General features: G+C 57.4%; 1 pseudogene; it reads right to left on the bottom strand.

The window, feature by feature from the left end:
* Positions 1–7,071: 7,071 nt before the first annotated feature.
* Positions 7,072–8,287, bottom strand: LOC118530196 (histo-blood group ABO system transferase 2 pseudogene; annotated as a pseudogene).
* Between the last annotated feature and the right edge of the window lie 302 nt (positions 8,288–8,589).

The following is an 8,589-nucleotide window of genomic DNA, read 5'->3' as shown; positions in this document are numbered from 1 at the left end:
GAGCCTGCCCGGGAGCAGGAGTCTGGGTGCCCTAGGGGCCAGCACACACCAGGGTCTGTGCTGACCAGGGAGCCATGGCCCCCGGGGAGAGTCCACTTTGCCCTCTTCCCCTTCCTGCCCGGCCTCACCTCTCCTCACTGTGGGGCTGCAGGACCCAGAACCAGGCCCCATAGGGCTGGCTCGGCTCCAGCTTAGAATGATTTTGCAGCCCCCAGAGCCCCTGGATGTCCTGGGGCTGGAGAGAGGACTGGCTGCAGACAAGGACTGGGTTGGGGAGGATGAGGGGCCTTGTGGAGGGTGAAGGACGGGGCAGGGGCCGAGCCCTGGGGCCACTGCTCATGTCTAAAAAGTGCTGAAATCCCTGAATGCCCACGGGGTCCCTCATTACAGTAAAGACCCCCTTCACACTCGGGCATCCTGCTGGTGGGCCCCTCCACCCCAGCCTCCTTCCCACCCCTCTGACTCCAGCCAGGGCAGCAGCCAGGGACAGGCTGGACCTCTGTCTAAAGTCCTGCCATGAAGACAAGGCAGAAGGAGGGGAGAAGGGGAAGGGGCAGACTGATCTCCCTGCCCTGAGTCGGCCTCCACTGCTGCCTCCAGGTCCTCTGGCCCAATCCTGCACTTAGCTGGACCCTGGGAGGGAGTCTGCATTCCAGGGCAGCTGGGTGGGGGGTATTCAGTGACCTTTGCATACCCAGATGTCCAACCCACCTGGCCTTGCACCCTGAGGCTTGCTGCCCAGGGTGGGCATGGTTCTGGGGCTCAGCGGACTTTGGGGCCACAGAGTACTTGGCAGTGGTGAGGGCACATGGGGGACCGGTCAGGTGCAGAGCCATGGGTCTCGTGCATGTCCACTGCACGGATGGGTCATGGTCCAGGTGCTGTGTGGAGGTCCTCTGTGCACAACTGGCCCTCTCGGGAGGGAGGCCTCTGTGCCTGGTGCACCTGTCCCCCACCTACTCCTGGAAGAGTGGCCATGTTCAAGAATTTCCATGTCCAAACCTCAGGGACAGTTGGGAACCTGGGACAAAAGAGGAAGGGACTGGCCCAGGACAAATGAGGGGTGTAGAGTCCAACAAGCAGGGCTGCTCTCCAGTCCTAGGCCAGCCCCAACCCTCCCATGAGTCTCGCTTTGGGGGTGAGAGCCCCTCAGATCCTTGGGGATAGCTACCCACTCCGTCCCATGTGGGGACAGGACCTTGGGTATCCCCAGGCAGGTGGAGTCATGCACACCTGCGTGCGTGCGCACACACACAAACACCACTCTGACTGTCCAGCTGGGGGTCAGAGGAGAGTACACACTGGGAGGGAGGTGAGTGACAAGGGCGGGGAGAAGAAAGAAGTCACAGCTGAGCCATGGGGCAGGGGCATCAGGACTCCTGGCAAGAACCCAGATCCATAGCATGGGGAGGGGGAACATACCAGACTGATGGTCAGGGGTCCCCAAAGGGTCCAAGGGGTTGCCAGGGCACTGGGAGAGGACAGGATCTGGGGTCCGGTGTCCATCACCGCCCTGGGCACTTAGAAGTAGGAATAGATACCCCCCAAGTCCAGACAGGGCTACAGCACAAAAGGCCTCAGCTTACTCTTCTGTCACTTGGGCTGTAGGGACAGGGTGTCCCTAGGGTCCCACAGGCTTGTAGGTTTGGACAGCCTCGGGGTTTGGGGAGCTGAGGACCTGGGTATGCAGAACGTGGCAGAGCACTGGACCACTGGTCTCCTTGTTGCAGCCTCGGGGCCCCCATTTGGAAGAGGTTCCAGAGTCAGTGCTCTGGTCAGTGTGAGGCGTTAGGAAGGAACCAAGCACCAGGACATGAGAGGGAAATGGGACAAGGGAGCCTTCTGAGGTTTCTCACATCGCCCCTGGAGCCCACAGATCCTGCTCCTGTGAGACACACAGAGACAGAGACAGAGATTGAACACAGGAGAGAGGGAACCAAGAGAAGTCACAGACTTCCCTCGATCAGCTTGGGAATGACATCCCGTCATTTTGCCCCATTCTATTGCTGAGAGCGCCATCCACCCTGGAGGGGAGGGGATTGCACAGAGATATGTGACCAGGATTCGGGAATGCTGGAGCCACTGTGGAGACTGCCCAGCACATGGGTGCAGACGAGGCCCTTGGACCAGGCCTAAACCTAATGGGAGCCCCTGAAAGCCTGTGTCTTGAGAGGACAAGGTCAGAATCAGTTCATTGCAACTTTCCCAGGGGTCTGGGAGACAGGCAGGAGGAGGGTGGCTTTGCCTGGACTCCAGAGTGGACCCAGGCCCCTCTGAGCTGTGTTCCATGCCCCGCCCAGCCCCTGGCTCATCCTTGCATTGCCAAGTGTGCACCAACCTCCTGTGATAGCAGGTACGGAACGTATGTAGAGGTCCTTCCCCTGATGGCGTCCCTAGAAGTAGAAGCCAGAATACCCCAATGTGCAGATGGGGAGCCTGGGGAGGCCCTGAGAGGCACAGGCCTGGGCACGCACAGGAGCCCAGTCTGAACCCAGCTCTGTGTCCTCACAGCGGGGACATCGGCTGCACCCAGGCCTCCCAGGGGCTGTGGATGGGCTGTGTGGGTGTCACTGTATGGACGGGGCATGGGGGGAGGGTGAGCATTGAGCAGCTGGGGGAAGGGGGCCCTTGGGGGCTCTTGTGTGAGGAGGTAAGGGGACCCCAGGCGGTAGTGACCTCACTTCCCTGACAACAGAGCCCAGCAGAATTTGGAACCCGGGTAACCAGGCACCCACATTCCAGAGACAGCGCCCTGCCCAGCTCATTTTGTTGGAGATCCTCGAACGAAGAACATGTTTGCGTGTTGCATCCCGAAGTCCGCAGGCTGCAGGCTGAGGAAAGCACACCCTGCCAACACTTCCTGTCACTGGGGATGTTGTGTCAGGGCTCCCCGATGCCTCTGGCCATTTGGCCGGAAGGACCGAAAGGTGACCCCATGAAGCCCAGAGTCGGCCAGCCCAGCCCCACACGCTCTGATCAACCCTATGTAGCTCCAGGTCCCCTCCCCGTGTGTGTGTGTGTGTGTGTGTGTGAAGAGTGGTCATGTAGGGGTGGGGCCACCCCGAGCAGGAGCAGGCTGATGAGGGGTCAAAGTCCAGTGGGCAGGTTATCATGTTCCCACCCCAGGTCAAGGCTGGTTGGGTGGGACGGAGTGTGGGGGCGCTGCATCCTTCTGCCCAAGGTTTATCCTGATAGCCCTGCGGGGATGGGTCACTGTCCCGGGTGCAGGGCTGTGCATGCACAGGTCTGTGTCTGATCTGGGAGCAGCAGGGGGACTGGGCAGGAGGACAGTGAGGATGGCTGGGCAGGGCTGTGATGCTTCCAGCCGGCTACCAGTCACTGTCTTTGCAGAAGGCCACAGATGACATCGAGAGGAGGCTGGTGGACATGCCCTCCTCCCTGACAGAGGGAGTGACCCCACAGGGCTCTCCAGGAGCAGGGCCTGGGGATTGCTTGGAAAGGCCTCTGACACCGCCCAGACCAGTCCCTGGTGGTTGTTCACTGCGCCCACGGAGGCCGAGCCCGAGGCTGAGAAGGCTGGGGCTGGGTGTCTGTGGTGTGTGGGGACAGGTCAGTGCTGCCCCCACAGGGAGGAGCCCACAGAGGCTGGTGTGGGGCCAGGAGCAACGACTGGGCTCAGAGTACCCAGTGGGTGGACTGCAGTCGGCAAGACGTCCCCGTGAGGGTTCCTTCCTGGCTGTGGCTTCTCTGGGAGGCCCTGTGAGGCCCACAGAGCGACAGGAACGTGGGTGAGCTTTTCTCCTCTCACAGCTGCTCCACCATCTGAGGAGCTAGAGCCGCTCCAGCTTCATCGGCAGCTCTGGCGGGAGGGGTGGTGCCTGCAGCGACTTCAGGAGGAGACCAGAGGCCAGCAGGGGACCCGGCACCTGCCCAAGGAGAGCCTGACGCTGTCCAGGACGAGCTGGAACCTGCCCCTGCCCCTGCCCCTGCCAGAGCAGCTACCCCTTCCCATGCCCCTGCCTGTGCCCCTGTCCCTACCCCTATCCCAACCTCTGCCCCTACTCCTGCTCCCGCAGGGCTCCCAGAGCCACATCCAGAGCCCACAGCCCTGCGGGGAGAGCTCCTTGTACAATTACCCTTAGTCCCATCACCTGACCCCTAGGCCCCACCAGAATGTTTCATCCCCTCCCCCTATGTTCTTTCTCTCCGGGACATATTAACTGTTATTTTCTCTTTTCATGTTCTGTATACTGTTTGTTATTTGTTTGAAATAAAATTACTTGTTTTCAACTGAACACGTCATGAGCATTAAGTACATTCCCAACGCTGTGCCACCACACCCCAGAACATTGCTGCAGATTATCTCCTTCCCCAAAGGAGTCCCCGAACCAGAAGCCCTCCCTGCCCATTTCTCCCTCAGCCCAGACCCTGGCGACCCCTAAGCTGCCTTCTCTCTCTGTTCCTTTACCTATTCCTGATGTTTCTGTAAGTGGAATCACGCAAGAGGTGCCTTTGTGTCTGGCCACCTATTTTCAAAGGGGACTTGTTTTCTTCTGTGTTTATTTGACATAGAATTTCCCTTATTCGGTATTAAAATGCCCGATGGATTACAGATCAGACATAATCATAGAGGCAGGCCACTTTAGGAATTATGGGCACAATTGCGGGGCCGAGACCCCTGTTCCTGCTGGGACACCACAGCCTGACCCCAGACAGGAAGCAGCTGGTTCCTCCTGTGACCCACACAGAAACCAGGGAAGTGCAGAAAGCTGGGCAAAAGCATTGCTCACAACCCAATGCCAGAGAAAGGTTGCCCATGCCTCTGGTCCAAACCATGCTCCAAATCACTGGGTTCCACAGGCACGGAAACCAAACACACGCAAGTCCAAGGGTGAGGATAGGTACGCGGGAAGTATGTATCAGAGATGCGGGAGCTCCCGGGGAAGGACTTGGGCAAAGGAAACCCTATGGATGCAGCGCTGGTCACCCTCAGACCAGCAGGTGTCTGGTCTGGGGACCAGCAGCCCTGGGGAGAACGTGAGGAAGCCGAGGTCCAATGCAGGTCCCCTGGAGAGAAGGGTGACGGGCACCCCTGTCTGGGAGAACAAGGAGCAGCACCCATCCCAGTCCTCAGGTGTATCCCTCACTTAGCGTGCTCGGCCTAAACCCTCAGTGTGATGGCTCTACTGGGGGATGGGGGGGAACCATGCCTGGAGGACCCATGGCTCCACTGTCAGAGGTCGCCAACTTGATCTGTGCACATGTGGGGAAACCCAGCCACACCCCGAAGAGTTTCTGGGAACAGTAGGCAACTCAGTGGCAGCTGACCTGGGAGGTCAACCTTCCAGCTGCCTGAGGTGGGACTGAGCCACAGACCAGCACACTAGCCAGAAATGGAAGAAGGAGAACCAGTTCTTCATTTCAATAGTTTCTAAGTTACCGGTTTGTTCCTATGGTTAGTATACTTTGCATTCTAAGATATCTCTGCCTCTCTAAGGTCTTGAAAATGTTCTCCTCATGTTCTCTGCTGGAGAGGTTCTTGAAAAATCTATGGTTTATAGGTAAAAATCAGCCGGAATTGACTTTGGTTGGCACAGCCATGCTGGGAAAAGTATGGAGCTTCCCCAAAATACTAAAAATAGAACTCCGGTATGATCCCACTACCGGGTAGACACTTGCAGGAAATGAAGTCAGTTTCTCGAAGTAAGATCTACACTCTCCCACCCAATCTCCCCGAGGAGGGGCGGTCACCCTTAGCAACAGGGCACCCATGGGAAGTCGTGGGCAACCCTCCCCTTGAGGCAGGTGCCTCCCTGCACAGGGGCTGCCCCAGGGCTGGGAGGTCTCCACAGCAGCGCACTGAATGTCCTGGACACCAGGAGGAGATGCAGTACAGCCCCAGGCCAGTGAGGGTCAGGACACACTACCCCAAATATGGCACCTTGGCAAATTAAATATAGAAGCTAAAAGAACTTTTGCATAGAGCAGAAGCAAGAAGGTCCCTCTGACCCCCAGCCATCAGCCCTTCTTCCCTGAAGCAGGTTGGAATACTCCCATGTGGAACTTTCTCTTCCTGGACCACAGGGAAGACATGCTTATCACCAGAGTCAAGGAATTTAGGGCCACGAAGGTTATACGAACACACCTGGTTAAACTAACCCTTATCTTCCTAGTTACTTCTTTACCATTGACCTGCCCTAGTCCAAACCCCTGTGTCTGTCAATTCTTCACACATTTATTGCTTCTTTGTCTAAAAAGTAGAAGAGCCATCTGCTCCAATCGCCTCTGTTGGTCTCCATGTTCTTGTGAGGCTCCCACCAAAAAAACCAATACACTTTGCTTGCTTTTCTCCTGTTCATCTGTCTTTGTCAATTTCCAGACTCAGCCAGGGACTTTAAGAGGGTTGAGGAAAACTTTCCTCTCTTGCAGCACTGTGGGGGGCAGGGGGTGTCAGGAAAACCCACCCCATCTTCCTGGCCTTGGTTAAAACCGACCTCTGCTGGGAAGCAGCACAGGGCTGTGCACGGCTGGGGGAGCCCAGGAGAGGCGCGTGGAACATGTGGGAGCTACCTGGCCCCCAGCCAGGGGGCTTGCCCCAGTGACAAGTCCAGGGTGTGATTACGAATATTACGAGGGAAGCATTAAAAACATCAAACCTCCCCACACCAGGCTTCATTATTGCTTCTCGTTGTAGTTGCTACGGCTGGCTTAGTGACTTTTCTGAACTCACTCTGTCAAGTCTGTGTTCCTTGTTGTGTGTGGCCACTGAATCCCTGTGCTGTTAACTCAGTGGCCAGCCAGTGGCTGGGCAGAGAGGTCACCCCTGTTTCCGAGCTATGGGCTACAGATTGGAGGTCCCCACAACCTCCTCCTTGGGTTTGAATAATCTGCTCGAGTGGCTCACGGAACTCAGAGAACATGTTACTAGATGACCAGTTCATTAAAAGGACAGAACTCAGGGCCAGGCAGATGGAAGCGATGATCAGGGCAGGTGTGTAGCAGAGGCTCAGAGCTCCCCCGCTCTCTGAGTGAAAGAGGCCTTGAGCCACCCCCACCCTGACCTTTGTCTGTACTTCCTAACTGATGATGTCCTTCCTTCGGGCTCATCTGTTAACTCAAGTGAAAGACCCCACGGGCACCAAAACGACCCCTCAAGCAATAACCACTGCTGATGTCCTGGTGATTCTTGGGCACAGCCATGAATCTCAGCTTCTTCATGACAGGGGGCCAGCCCAGCAGCTGCGGGTCCCACAGGTCCTCTGGGGACAGCACCTAAAAGGGACTTGTGGTCCAGCAGGCACGTGTTCAGGTGGCTCTCATCATGCCACAAGGCCTCGATCCCAATGGCCAGGTCGAACCCTATCACCTGGTGACAGGCCAAGGTCAGTCAGTGAAGCTCCACCACTGACCCCCTAAAAAAGGCCCCCATGTAGGAAAAGTCACCCTGGTCCCTGGGGGTGTGCGCCCGGGACTGTGGCCGATGCTCATAGCTGAAGTCCTTGTGGGCTGCCCAGTAGAAACCAGGGTGCAGGGTGCTGAGGAGGGGGGACAGGATCTCCATGCTCACGTGGTCGCGGAACTTCATGTCCACCTCCGTGCACACCAGGTAGTCCACCTCACAGAGGAAGTGTGGAGTTATTCTTAGAAAATGTATTGAAAGTCCTCAGGAGTGATTGTGGAAGCAGCTGAAACGTCAGCAGCGTTCCTGTTCTCAGGCTATTGAGTGCAATGGCCCGGTAGGAGCAGGATCCCATGATCCCCAGGGGCAGGGCATAGGTTAGGAGCTAGGAAAGAATATAACCCTCAGTCCCCCCTTCCTGCACCTGGCATTTGCTAGCACAAACATCCCCCTATTCCCTTATCCCCTGACTGCCTCCCTGTGTGCCTGCGCGTAGGGGAGGGTGCAGGCCTGCTTTACAGCTTCAGGATACTTGCCATCCCTTTGTCCTCCTTTCCCATGCTTTGAGCCATCTGCCCTGGCTTTTCTGACAAAAAATGAAATAAAAGCGATGTGCAGAACCCAGCTGCTGCAGCTCTACTTGCAGAAGCAGCCCTGCATGGCTGCTCAGATTGGGGTCTGAGAACTTTATTTCAGCGCGTAATGAGAAGAGCTGCTTGCAGAAGCAGCGGATCATCACATGTGCCGCATGGACATGTCCTCCCAGCGCGGGGCACCGGGGACCTCGAGGACCACCGCCCTCCAGCCTCCCTGGAGAGGCACATGGGGCCCGGCAGCCGGCTGATTGGTGAAGACGTAGTAGGTGACGCTCTGTTCCACCGTGAGGTGCTTCTCCACCATCTTCAGGAACAGCTCCAGGAAGACCATGTATCCACAGGGACAGGGGATAGGCCTGGAGGAGGGTCACTGCCAGAGGCTGGCAGCAGGACCCCAAAGCTGGGGTCTGTGCACGTGTGCACCTTCTTCAAGGGGGCAGGCCCTGGGCCGCTTTAAGTAACCGCCACCCTGGCCTGTCCTAAGCGAGTGTGCTGGTGGGGCCTCCCTACCTTCTGCTCCCAGAGATGGGGGCCGTCAGCACCCCATCTTACAAAGGGGAGCCTGAGGCTTAGGAGGCTGGAAACCCATGCAGCCCCACAGTCATCATGCTGGAGCTAAGAACACTCCCCCTG

The sequence above is a fragment of the Halichoerus grypus genome, chromosome 6 (assembly GCF_964656455.1).
Source record: "Halichoerus grypus chromosome 6, mHalGry1.hap1.1, whole genome shotgun sequence".
Taxonomy (NCBI): domain Eukaryota; kingdom Metazoa; phylum Chordata; class Mammalia; order Carnivora; family Phocidae; genus Halichoerus; species Halichoerus grypus.
The sequence above is the reverse complement of the archived record's forward strand: the minus strand, read 5'-3'. Positions and strand labels throughout refer to the sequence as shown.